Genomic DNA, 14200 nt, shown 5'->3' with positions numbered 1-14200 from the left:
TGACTCACCTGGGCAGGCCCTCGCTGTGGGCGCGTTACTTTCTGTCACAGCTTTCCTCTGAGGACCTTTCGCAAGCGCTGAGCGACCGGTGGTGGCAGGAGCAGGCGCGGCCCCGGGGTGCTGGGGAGCTCTGTGTGTTGTTACCTGAAGGGTTGTAGTGAGGGGAGCGTTGGTCTCGTCACAAGTGATAGACTGAGAGGAAACTGCCCCAGGCTGCGTCAGGGGAGGTTTAGATTGGAGATTAGGGAAAACGTCTTCACCAACGCAGTGGTCCGGTATTGGCACAGGCTGCCCAGAGAGGTGGGGGAGTCACCATCCCTGGGGGGGTTCAAACACCGCGTAGATGTGACCCTTGGGGACACGGTTTAGGAGGCCTGGGGGTGTTGGGTTGGGGTTGGACTTGGTGATCCGAGAGGTCTTTTCCAACCTTAATGATTCCATGATTCTATTTACTTTTATTCACCTGCTGCCAGCTGAGGAAAGAGCCCACGACACATGGGAGACTGTTGCTGGCAGGAATGTCACCCACGGCAGGAGCGGGGCTGCTGACACTGTTGAGGGCAGCAGGTTTTTTTGCTGTCGGAGCTGCTTACCCAGCAGTCTGCTAAGCCGGCGTGGCAGCTGAAACGAGAACGAACCCTTTCTCTGGAGAACGTGGTGAATCATTCTGTCTCCGGCCTTCCTACGAGATGTGCCCGGCGTTGCTAACGCGCTCGGTTCTGAAGAGCTGAAACCAGCGTTTAACGTCCTTCCCCACTGCGAGGGGTCTGAGTGCGGGGGAGCGCTGGGTCCGTACGGTGCCGCAGCACGGGGCCTGCGCTGCTGGATGGTGACTGGTGCTACGAAACCAGCAGTTTCTCAAGTAGAAATTTCTGAACCTGCTGCAAAAAGTAGTGTCACATAGTAAAAGGAATTTACCCGATGACAACACTAGCAATAAACCGCACCTCTGACTATTGCAGTCTCCTGTCTGGTATCGTCAGAAGAAGGTTTTGTCTAGGCAGGATTGTCTGAGTGTTATTTCCCAGCCTTCGTAGCTACTGGAACTTTTGCAGTGCCTCTGGTCTAGCAATCTCAGAGCCCAGGGGGTCGAAAAAAAAAAGCCTGCGGGTTACCTCTCCTGAGCTGTGCCAGGCTGTAGGTGCCCTGTGGCACTGCCGAGCAGCCGGTACGGTAAGACCTGTAATTGTGATTACCTTTCTCTTACACTGTGCTTCTTCTGGCTCTCTGCTTTTCACCTGTTGTCTCTTCTTTTACCCTTGGAATATGGTTTTAGGGCAGATGTCCTTTCATCACGTACATGAAAAACGGTAGCAGCTCATGTCAAGGCTCCTGCCCACAGGCTTTGCTTCCTATGCACTGTTTTCCACCCCTGCTAGAGAGGTGATGGTGCTGGATGAAGCCCTTGGAAGAGCAAGGATGGGCTGGAGAGGGTGTAAGAGGAGGGGGATGCTCCAGGACAGCCCTGGGGGAGGAGGCGGCTGCTGGCCGAGGATGACCTGCTGTCTGCAGGAGGCTCGCTCGCTGTCTGCGGCCGGGGAAAAGAGGAAGGGGGCAAGCAGGGTGCTGCGAATGATGGAGGTCTGACGAGGCAAAAGCTGACATAAGTCACCACCTACTGCCAAGGACATCTAGGCTGTAAGCTGGCAGCACGCCGTCCCCTGAAAAAAAAAACCAAAAAAAGGGCTTTGGGGAAAAAATGTGGGGGAGAGAACCATAGTGAGTGGGGGCACCCAGCGGGGGCTCACGCTCGCACAGCGCGGGGATGAGCCCCCGTTCTGACACGGGGGTGGTTCAGATCCCGTGGGCGCGGGTCGGGGCGGCGTGTGCAGCCCAGCCCACGGCGCAGCCGGCTGGCCGGGGCTCCGGGGGTGCCCTCGGGGCTCCGGGGGTGCCCTCGGGGCCCGCTCCCCGCGTTCGCGTGGCTGCAGCTCCCCCGCGTGTCCGCAGCGCTCGCTGCACGCCGGGGGCTTCGGTTTGTCGGGAGCCGTTTTTCCAAATACAACATGCACCTACGCCGTTATTCGCGTTTGCATCGGAAAACGGCAAGGAAGGGTTCGTATTTGCAGACTGACAGAAATTAAAGGCGCGAGAACGTCTGCGAGCGGGTCGGTTATTTTCTGGGGCTGCTGCAAACATTCCTGTCGCTGCCCGATCCCGCTCTTGGAAACACAGGAGAAAGGAGACCTTTGTGCGGAAGGAGCCTTGCGCGCGGCTGATGACTGGCTGGCGATGAATCGAGCACGTAAAGGTCACAGATGCGTGAGTTACATCAGGGAACATCTGGCACCAAAAGCCTCTCTGTTCTGGGGCTCGCTGAGGACATCCGATGGACCCAGCGCAGCTGAAGAGCAAACATCTGAAGGGACTGAGTGTCCTGAACGTCCTAGGTGGTCCCAGGGAGGGCAAACTAAACAACTGCAGCCTTGAAACCCAGCAAATTAGTACAGACGAGAGAAAAAAAAAATATTTCTTAGCAGAGCCCACATGCCCACGTGGAAAAAAAATCTTCAGTGGCCCGCTGGTCTGCATTTGAGGGGAAATAAATCAGCTGCACAGGAGGAGGGAGGAGGCTTTTCAGGCCTGGAAGGCGTCTCTCTCCAGGCTGCTTGGCCACCTTCTTGTTTATTATTTTTAGCATGCGGCTGATGGCCAGGTGTGTCAGGTCTGGGCAGAAGCACGATGTACCTGCCTGAGAGCGCTCGCGGCGTGGATCTCGGACGTAAGGAAACAGCAGAGAGTGCAAGGTGAGGGCAGGTACAAATGGCTACCGCGCCTGCCCGTACGTCAGGATACGCACAAGTGTGCGCAGGTGTGCCCGGTTCGTCGCATCCCTTCATAGCGTGTGGCACGAGTCAAAGATAGGAGCGAGCGGGGAGGGCTGTGGGCTGGCTGGGGCGGGGGTCCCGCGGGCCGAGGGGTGGGAGCGGGAGGTCTCAGCTCTGTGGGGAGCCCAGAGGAGAAAACGGGCCGGGGTACAGGCGCCCCAGCCAGCGCGGTGCAGGCTGGCGTCACGCTGGAGAACATCAACAACCGAAAAAGCCTCAAACGCCCAAAAGAAGGGGACACAGTGGTAGGAGAGAGGCGACTTCTCTCCTGAAGTATCGCAGGCGAGAGAGATAAACCACAAATGCAAACAATTAGAAAGAAGCACATCTGTCATGTTTGTGACGCCGTCGGAACAAGAACCCATCTGGGAAAAGAGCCAGCCCTGCCTCCCTGGGAGTCATATATTTTTTTCTTTTTAAATATTGCGTGACATCCGTCTCTATAGCCGTGTGTAGTTTGTGCTGGCATGTGGGCGTGCGTTTCTGAAGGCTCCCTGTATTAGCAGAAGATCTATAGTCTCATTCTAGAAATTTTGCCGCTATAAAAATGTATTCTGTTTTCAACTGAGTGTTTTTGTCTTCTCTCCTGAAACTCTGGAGCCGTGCAAAATGGCTTCATAAAACTTGCAGGGCTTTATAAAGTAGAAGTTACTGCCTCGCCTTGCCTTTAAAAATGCACCCTTGATTTTAAGCATTGGGGTATTGTTTGCTTTTAAACAAGTGAATGCTGAAGAGATGCTATAAACTCCTTTTTAATTTTGTGGCTTATTGAGAAAAATCCAATTATACCTAAATAGGAATGAAACATTTCACAAAAGTATATGGTATCTAAAGAAAGAAAGCAAAAAGGGGAAAATCCTTTCAGCGTTATCCCTTGAGTCAATACCCTCTCTTGGGAACGCTGTGGTACCCGAACTACCGGCACGAGCCCTTCCTCTGCACCAGAAAGGCCTCTGACCAGCATCAGCTCGCCCAGGGAGGAGCGACGGGCTGCAGGAGCCCTGGACCCAGCCCCTGTGCCCCTGGTCGTGCCTGGCGGCTGCTCAGCAGCTCGCCACAGAGAGGTCTCAGCCCAGGTGCTGCCAGACCTCAACAGCACAGACCGGCCACCCCGGCGTCAGGCCAGGACCGAGGGACGTGGGGGGCACCTCCACGCCGTGCCGGAGTTTGGCTGCCGATGCGTGGCCCTTGCCTGGGCCAGAGGGGCTGCAGTGGCGGGCTCCTGCCCTTAAATCAAACCCACGTGGGAGACCTTGGTGCTGCTGCCAGCTGCCGTTATGACCTTGTGGGAAAAGATGCTCGTCTCAGCGGGTAAATGATTCTTGGCCAAGGTTTCCCTGCCTGAAAGCCGGGCTATTGCGGCTTATGTCTCTTGAGTGTTCTGCCTTTTGACGAAGGATGCGAAGTGCTGGAGTGAGTGTATTAGAGCAGCTAAGAAGCAGCTCCAGCACAAAGGATGTTTGGAAAAATCCTTTTTCCAATCAGGCAAATTTGCAATTTCAGTCACAAAGTGTTCCCCTTTCATTCCTCGGCACTTTAACTCCCTCTGACTTGGCTTTCTCAGCACTTCAGAAAGGCTTATGTTACATTATGTAAGATTTAACAGCCATCACTTCTCCAAAGGTAATACAGAAATGTCTTCTTTATGACACAAGAGGGAGGTTTCTCATTTGGGAAGCTGATTCTTCGTTGTTACCAAATGACTGCTGTCGGTGCATCCTTCATGCAACTTTGATCTAACAACTAATTTTTCCTATGAAAAAACTAAAAGAGATTTTGTTGATATTTCTGATAAATGGAAATACTTGCTGAAAGGAAATAAAATTAGCTTCTTTATCTTTATACGTACATATCATATGTATTCACACCTACATATTTAAATAAAGACCCCTCAGGACGCTGCCTGCGTTCACGTAATTCTGCAGCTGAACAAGCTGGTCGTTATGTCTCCAGGAATGACTTGTTCGCCCCCAGCTTTGCTCTGCACGTGCTGTCTCACCTGGAGCTGACAGATGAAGCCCTCGCCCAGTCCCGTCCCAGCCCCAGCCCAGGAACCATCCCAGGCTCTCTAATTTCTTCAGATAATTTCTCTTTCTCTCCATGAGCATTTATTCATCCACCAGCCTTTCAGGCAGACCTGATGCCACTTTGCCAGGAGCAGATGGACAGGCTGGAGGAGCTGCCGGGGCAGTGCGGGGCCCGTCCGTGTGTCCCGCAGCCTTTGCTTCCGAGCATGCGGCGTTGAACTCTCCAGCCTTGCTGGGCGAAGGCGCCCGGCCTGGGCAGGGGGCTTCTTTCTGCACCTAAAATGCTAATTACGGGCAGCAAGGAAAAAAAGTCGCTCTGCGCTCCTGAACTTCTTCAGCAATTTACTGGGAAAAAGCACTCGAGGAGCTGCTGGTTTAGTGGATGACTTTCCTGACAGTGATTGAATGCTTTGATAAGAAGCAGGAGTTTGTTTGCCACCTCATTTACCATGCTGGGCTCTTTCTGCAGAGCAAATAATACTGTTCTTACCAGACCAGGCCATAAAAGAAGTAGAAAACAGAATTATACTTGGGACTGACCCTCACGTAACCACACAGCCCATGGTCTCGCTTTCTTTGAATTACCCTGCACTCCACGCGTTGAGAAATTGCCTTCTCTGGTGGACGATTGCTTGCCAAGCCCTGGGACCCTGATGGATTTCTGTGCTCCTGTGGGTGGGAGAGCAGAGCAGAGGAGAGAAGCATGAAAACCAGGACAAGAAATGGGAAGGACAAACTGGCCCTGAACTGCCCAGGCAGGCGGCTGGCTGGCTAATGGTTTCTAATCATCCCTCTAAATGGAAAGGAGAGGGAAGACCAGGAACTGTGCGGCGCTCACACAGCTTCGCGGGCAGCAGCAGTGTGAATTCTGTGATTCTGTGAATTAGTCCTTGCTCTCAAAGCTCGCGGCAATTCTGGGTTCTCCTGGGTGAGGCCGTCCTTGCGACCACAGGTATCTCCTGGGGAAATGCATCCTTGGAGCTCATCTGCCAGGGCTGCCTCTTGCAGAAATCCCAGGACTAGGGTGGATTCTTTCGCCAAGAAAGGATCAAGAAAAAAACCATAAAAATCACGTTATATCCAGCGCAGGCTGGTTAGCCAGCAGTGGCAGCACACTTGCAGAGAAGCTTGCAGAGGTGACACGGCCCACGGTCTAGAAGCAGGTTGTCCTAACAGAAGGAATCAGGTGTTCTGCGCAGTGACAGAGCTGGGAAGAGATAATTCTTCAGCTGTCCTCCAGTTAACTTTCAGCTGATGTGAAAGGCATCTATTAAATCAAATTATTCTAAATCTAATTATTCTGAATCTAATCTAATTATTCTAAAATGCAAAACAAGCATACGAGCATCAGCTCCTTGGCCAAACTTCCAAAAACTTTCTTCCTGTTATAATTGAAATACTTTGTATTTGAATTAGTTGGGGTTAGGGGCGGCCATACCCAACTGTGATTTTCTGAAGAGGTTTTCTGAATCTGAATTTGTGAATATTGAAGCTTCTTTCACATTTCTGTTGTAACTCCCTTGCCCAGCATCTCCTTTGCAAGCTGAGCAGTCATTATCTCGTTAGGCCCTCTTCATACCGAAGTCTTTCCATAAGTCTTACCTCTATTTTTGCCCTTCTCTGCCTCTTTTCTCATTCAGCCCAGAGCTGTTCCCTGTGAAGGCCCGACTGATATCGCATACAGTATGTGAGATGCAAGCCCTTCAGGTTAAATGCAGCCTCGTAGCTTATAGAGAGTACTGTTAGATGCACAAGATAATTGCTAATGGTAAAGCGTTTGCAGAAATGTTGTGCGCCCTATTTTCAGGCCAAAACAACACAGAATAAGCTCCAATTTTTTCCAACTGGCACGGAATAAAAAAAATTATATTGCTTTAACTCTGTTCTGGTTTCTTGAATAGATGAAGGCAAATGACACGTTTTTCCACCCGTGTGTTGTTACAACTTAAACTCTGTGCAGTTCGTTGAATAGATGCGTTTTGCTCACAGAAGATAAACTTCCTCTCTGGAACGATAACAGCACGACTGTGTCCAACATAGCAATTTCTAAGCCATTTCTTCAAAAATAACACTTTTCAGACCAATGGTACGAGGCACGTGCTCAAGGCCAGCAAAGCCAACGTTGAGGGCAAGGTCGCCTTCTGCTACGGTATTTCCTTTCCCTCCTAGGGGAGGATGTCCAGCACCATCGCGGGCCTTCCCAGAGCGACAGCTCGTGGCACTGGTCGAGGAGCATGTCCTGCATGGATTGATTCAGACCACGGGTCTGGGTGTTTCCAGCACCTTGACTGGGAACGGGGCTGTGAAGCTGGGAGGCTGCTGGGCCAGGGTGGAGGCACTTCTCCCTGAGACACGAAGGCAGGAGGAAACGGTCGGGTGCCTGACACAAGAGCAGGCAGCAGCACCAAACTACCGCTCACAACCTCCTTTTGCCTCATTTTCACAAGATTCATTTTCCTTCTGCCTCGGATGGCCAAAGACCTCCCCCTGCTCCGAGAACGACATTTCCTGGAACTTCAGCAAGAGCAGGATCATGCACACGGCGGTCACGGCGCTCATGTCCTTCGTGCTCTGGGAGTGCATTGAGTCATGAAGAAACTTGCTTATATGTGGGCAAAATACATTTTTTCCGAGCTAGACTTGGGCACGCTCCTTCCACCACTTGCTTCAGGAGCAGCAGAGCTGGCTCATGGGGCATAACTGAGTCTCAGACAGATGCCCTGCCTAACGCTGAGACTAGGCAATGCCTGGCTTTGCTCAGGGGAGACTTTCAGGGCAGTCTCAAACACAGAACAGGAGGGACTTAAGTGGAGGGAAGAACCCTGCCATTAAACCAGCTAGAGGCAACAGCCTCCTGCCTCGGCACTGCCAAAGAGCAGCGCTATTGACAACGAACCCGATTCATGAGATACACTAAAAAGAATCCATTCCAAAATTAGGCACGCTTCATTAGACAGTTTCACCACCTAGATGAAAATCATACCTTTAAGGTGCGCGGTTTGAAGCGCGGCAGTTAGCGTATGGATTTACCATCTCCCGATTTGTCATTTCTTTCCGAAGCAGAGCGAGATCTGTTTGCTTTCACACAGCAGTCGCCACCTTGTTACCCAGAACCGAGGATTTTATTAGCTTAAGTACGTACCTACAGGAGAGATGAAGTAATTACAGGTTATTCAAATCTGTATTTTGATACTTTACTGAGTAATCTGGGGGAAAAAATGTTCCTGTTTTGTAGAGTGTCGCTTTGCTGAGTGGGGCCCTGGAATATAGATGTTAGTTACTTCAGATAGTGAACATGATCTCTTTTTCAGATTATTTTTGAGTATTTAAACCTAGTCACTTTGAGAGTTTCATGTTTCTGCACACCATTACTCCCAAGCTTTATTTCTCCTGTGTCCCAGTGACCTGCCTTCACCATGTGTCAGGGATGAAACATCTCAGACATATTAAAAAAAAAAATCTATTATAACTTTTAAATCACTGTAAACCTGCTCTGTATGGAAGAGGTTTTGGCATTATTTAACATCATTTTTCTAGTTCTGGCAGCTGGGTAGTGACAGTTTGAGTGTGCACGAGTACATTTGCACAAGTACTGCCAAGAAAACTTATTTGTCTTTTCCAGTGGTGTTTCTAAAGGTAATTTGATACATCAACAGCTTCTCCAGTTCGGCACCAGAGCTCTCAGACTGTATGATCTTAGCGAGGAAAGAGCTGAGCTCAATGAGTAAGCAGACTCAGTTGCATCAAGGTTTCTGCTGTTCACCAGTAGTTGTTTCCAGAGCACACCCTGGGTGGATTCTGAGTAACAGACTTAATGACCGCCTTGGTTTTGCCAGCTAGCGAGGGTCTGCCCGCCTAAGCACGCAGCGGTCCAAACCAGGCTCCAGCGCACTTCAAAAGGGAGCTTCTGGAAACCTTGCCAGGTTGCCAGTGTCCTCCTTTTTTTCCCCTATTTTTCCAGTCCCGAACTGCCCCGGCCTGCCAGGCTCCACGTCCTGCAAGTGCCGCAGGGAGGGAGAGGCTGCGGGTCGCGGCGATGCTGCAGCTTCGCCCCCCTGGCAAAGCTGTGCTAAGGCATCCAACGCAAACGTAACCAGCCCCCAGGTCCCTCTGCACCCCCAGGGACGATTCCGCAAACAGCATCTCCCAACCGTCCTGGGAACAGTGAAACGTTCCCAGCGCGTGTCGGTGTTTACTGAGATGCTTTTATCTCTTCGCCAAAGTAGGAAGAGCTGCTGTGTGTCCTGAAAACCTCTTTGGCATTTTAATTAAAGACTCCAAGCAAACCCTTTTTCCTGGCTCTGCCCGCCAGCCTCCCTGCCCCCAGCACCCTGCTTTCCATTTTTATTGGATTGATTTCCAGACTGACCGTGTTTGACAATTGGACACAGCAATCACAGTGATTTTCCCTCCTCTTCCATCGAGACGCTTATAATGAGAAAATAACCTCAGTGTGTGCTGGGGGCCTGCGGTCTTTACACGAGGGCCCTGCAAACGCCCCCAGGGCTGGTGCAACACAGTCTAGCGGGGATGAGCACTCGTTAACATTTTTTCCTTATAAATATTCTATCCAAAGGTGTTTTTCAGCAATTAACAGCTGAGGTAACCTTTCAGGGCTTTGCACCATTCATCCTCTGCAGACAGGTGCTCCCTGGGGTGCGGACCCAGACTGGATTTTCATCTGGGATGCATCTGGAAACGCTCTTGGCTTTGGGCTGTGTTTGCTGGCCAGCAGCGTGGCCCCGCACCCCGCATTCGCCCCCACCGAGGAGCAGGTTGCACCCCACGGCGCGGCTGAGCCGGGGCTCCAGCCCCGGACGGGGGGAGCGGCACCGCTGCTGCGTCTGGAGCAGCCGGGGTGAGCTGCGCTGCGCCTGCAAGCCGGCTGGGTTTGTTTTATTTCTCCCTCATGGAAACTCATTTATTATTTTACATTACTGTCTGAAGCGTTGGAGCATCTCTTTCCTGCATTTAAAATAGGAGATAAAAAAAATCCTCCCTCTGCAGCATTCACGCTGAGGGTTAGCTCTCCCGGCCTCACGGCACAGCTCAGAGATTTGGGATGAGGAGGCTTGGTCGAACCCATTGTAATGAGCAAAGCGATCTCAATTTAAATAGCAGTTAATAAAAGATGCCTATACAAGGGCTGCAAGCATCCTGACACTTGATTAATCGTACTACAGCATAGAACACCTACCAGCGCTAAAACAAACACACAAACATTCAAAAGAAAGTAATTAACTCAAAACCTCGTCCAGCTGGCACCCCGCTGCGTGGGGAGCGCTGCCAGCCCCGCTCGTGGGGAGCAAACCGCTTTGGCCGAATGCGCAGGTTTGGTCCGCTTTGGACCTCGCAACGGAGGAGCAAAATTCACAGAAAGAGAGGCTCGGGGCTGGGGCCCGGCCTGCTGCGTTGCTGAACCCCGAGAGGAGGATGGGACGGAGGGATGCAGCTGCGCGCGTGGCTGGCAGGCAGCGCCCGCCCCGCGGTCCTCGCACAGCCCTGGCCCCTGGCTCGGGTGAGACCCGGCGCAGGGAGCTCCCGGGAGCAAACTCCGGCCCGGGGCGAAGGGCTTTGCTGGCCATTTCACAAGCACTGGCCGGGGCTCGCAGAGCAGAAAAGTTTCTGGAAGAGGAACCTGCCGAAGCACGCAGCTCACCTGCTGCAGTAGTGCCGGCGGTGGGACCAGCACCGCAAGGAGCTGGCTCTGGGGAACCCAGGGCAAGCGCTTCGCCTACCATACGTCTTGTGGTAACGCAACAGACGGAGCACGCAGCGACTTACCAAGGACGCAAAAATGAGAAGTTATGCTGCATCACAGGGTATAGAGGAAGTTAGTAGAAAACAGCTTTGTTTTCTATGGCTATTACCTGAAAATAAGAAATGCTGGCTGCTCTGGGAACTCGGTATCTTTAGGGAGAACTCTGCGCCTTTGGCGAGGAGGGGCAGATCTTGCAGCACCGGCAGCAGCAGCTCTGGGCTCCTTGCCCTGTGCCTAACTCGCCGTAGGAGCATGGGGAGGATTCTGCACTCCATTTTACTTCATCTGGGAAGCAGAAATGCTCCTGCAGACAGCTTGCAAAATGTGTTGGATCTATCACTGAAGGGAAAAAAAATGCTAATGCTAAATCTTGGTTTACGTAGAAACAAAACCAGTTAAAATAACAGCCGGGATAGGAACTGCTCACATTTCAGCCTCGCTTGCAATGCAGATACAGAGGTGTATTTTCTGTGTGGGACAGCAGCCAGTAGTTTCCACGCTTCACTGTTGGTTTTTTTTTCATGAAAACGAGGGGATGAACAGCTGGTGCCTACAGCAGTAACCTTATGTTTCAGCAGCATTCATGCCCGTGGATAGCAGGGCTCTTGCACTGCCAAGTGCCATTCACACGGAGGGGTAAGGTCCCCGTCCCACGTCCCGCGGTGGAGGAGCCAAGCCCAGGACAGGCAGCTCTGGCACCGCAGGGCCACGTGTGACCACCTCCACCTTCCACGGTGACAGAAGGACGGCTCTACAGACAGGCCGCTGCTTTCACAGGCACAGGGTGATCAATAAAGAAGAATTAGCAGGGGAAACCAAAGGGCTCTCGCACCGGACGCGGCAGTGTTTCGTCTGGGACACCTGCTGAGGGCTCGCCCCAAACGCGGCCGCGTTGCTCGTCTCCGGCGCAGTTTGCCTCCTTCGCTGGTTCCGTCGGTCTGGTTTGTGTGCTCTTTGCAGCAGGGGCTGCGCTGCGCAGCGTGTTTGTTCAGCCCTAGCATAACGGGACCCTGATTTCATTTAGGGTTCCCTAGGCATCACTGTAATATAAATGTTAATTAATAATTAAGCTTCTTAAAATCCCACATCCCTAATGATACATGTGGTCTGACTTTAAACGTGTCTTTAAAAACCACCTCCCTGCATCTCCACAAGAAATACATTCAGAATTTGGACCTCTCCTCTCAGCACAAGTGTGCTGTAATCCCAGACTTGCCCTCGGAGGTATATATTTACATCTCTTCTGAAAACCTCACATTTGGGGACTTAAAAACCAAGCTCACAAGTTCTAGATTTTTCCTCCAGCCCCTTCCAGAAATCAGTTTTCCCAAGCCTCCCCTACACGAGTCCTTGGGAAACCGCTGTCACAGGAGGGGCAATAGTGCTGGGAAGAGGCTGGATCCAACCTTGCAGGAGCACACGAGTCTGGGGTCTTTCTGCTTCTTCCCCACCCTGGCTGGTGCTGGGCACAGCCATCTGCAAGGCACGGGGTAGCGTCTTGCTCAGCTCTAAATTCCTGCCCCAGCCCAGGCAAAGCTGGGAGCCCAGGCTTTCCAAAGCTGCTCCCGCGTGTGACTCAGGTTCTGGTGTCACGGTATCCAGATTATCCGCTTGCATGTTCACGGAACATCCTCTGCCCACAGAAGCTGGCCCTCGCCTCATCCCTAGCCTCCGCGTTTCGGAGCTCTCCACACTAACTCTGCCAGTGATGGAAAAATCCTCAAGCAGCTCCCTCTGACTCTGCACTTCTTGGCTTTTGGTGGTTGTTTGTGCGCCAGCTTTGCTGCTATGTTAATGTGCTGAGGAGCGTTTCTCTCAGCAGGCAGCACCGCACCGAGGGCTTCCCTAATGGGGATCAATGGGGCAGAAGGAAAACAGTGAGCCAGTGCTCTGCAGCATCCATCCTCCAGCAGCCTCTCGTGACCAGCTGCTGTTGGGCTGAACTCCTCCTCCCTCCCAAACTGGGAAAGTTATACTATGGCCAGAAATTCTGGGTTAATTCACTAAGCGGCTACTTAAACCAAGGATGAGTGTGCCACGGGGTAGTTCCCCTCATCTATGAAGCTGTCAAGGTGCAGAGTTGCTGGGATCAGGAGCAAGAGGCAGAGGGTTCAGCAGACCCACAGCCAGCGAACTGCCTCAAAATTTGCAGCCCTATCTCAAAGCCAAGACTTGCAAAAATGCTGAGAATAAATAACCCCTGACGCTTTTAGCGTGCCTCACTCCTCGTAGCTGCTCAAAGCACGTCCTCTGCCCCTCTGCAGGACGGCTTCGCCTTTGCCCACACCTTGCACCGTAAGCAGGCACGCTCGCAGTGCGAGCCCTGACCGGCGTGGGATGGACACCGCCGGCCCAGTGCCGCCACGGCCAGGGATAGATCGCTACTGGTCCAATTTATGTACTGATTGACAAGCTACATCAACATATATACACAACAAATATATCCTGCAACAAAACAGACCTTTGGACTGAGCCACGGAGCGGCTGCGTGCATCTGGGAGCGCGAAGAGCCCGGTCGCGGAGCAGGGACGCAGCCCCCTCCTCCCGAGCGGTGTCTTTATGAAACAGCAACTTCAGCCTCAACACACAAAGTCTTCCGAAATGGCGAGAATGTGAAAGAATATAAAGAAACTTTACTTCTGCCTGGAAGGATTTTCCGAGAGTGTCCCAGCAGCATCCCTACAGGGAAGGGGTGGGTTGGGAGGAGCTGCCGGCACCACGGGGCTGAGGAAACGTCTCCCTGAGACTCCGGCCCGAGAGCTTAAAGCAAACATGGGGCATTTCTGAGCCACTTAATGTGCCAGGCTCCCTCCCCTCCCTTGCCGCTAGCAAATCTCTTATCCCAGGAGCCTCAAGGATTCCTGGTTTTCTGAGGAACATGACAGACGTCAGCCAGCTCTAATGCAGCTCCGAGAGGAGCAGAAGTCAGCCAAGAACACGGGTCCTGCTTTGATTATTTCTGAGCTGGTGAAGGGGTAGAAGAGAAGGAAGAAGATGTGAGAGGAACATTTTAAAGGCCACAGGCAATGAGGCAAGTCAGGAGGAATAATAAGCGCCCCAGTCTGTATTAGGACTTCACTTATAAATAACTTATGGAAGGCAGCTATGAGATCAATGTGATTTCATACCCGATTAAACCGTAGTGCACAGAGTCCTGGAGGCTGCTTATAAGCGTGATTTCTGCTATGCACTGCTCACATACCTAATGCTCTGATAACATTTACTAATTATGTGTCTACTCTGGCCAAGAGCTTTCCCAGTGTAACGGGGCTCGGGTGCAAGCGGTGGGCAGCGAGGCGGGGGCACGCGGGTGCCCCAGCGCTTCCATCCCCCAGCTCGCCCCGCCAGCATCCCGGCCGGCAAGGGAAGGAGCCGTGCACCATCCCCAGCACGGCACACGCCGCAGCGTGAGCGAAGGTGAGAGCAGGTAAAGCAACATTGCTGGTGGTGTTTCACCTGCAGCCGGACTGGCCGTTCGGAGGCTCCTGCTCAGGGAGAAGAGGATTGACTCTCCCCTCGCGCTCAGCATTTCAACAGGGCAGAAAATGAGAAGCAAGTTTTCAAAGGCAGGGTTTTTTTCCCTT

The sequence above is a fragment of the Phalacrocorax carbo genome, chromosome 23 (genome assembly GCF_963921805.1).
Source record: "Phalacrocorax carbo chromosome 23, bPhaCar2.1, whole genome shotgun sequence".
Lineage (NCBI taxonomy): Eukaryota > Metazoa > Chordata > Aves > Suliformes > Phalacrocoracidae > Phalacrocorax > Phalacrocorax carbo.
This window is presented reverse-complemented; position numbering follows the sequence as displayed.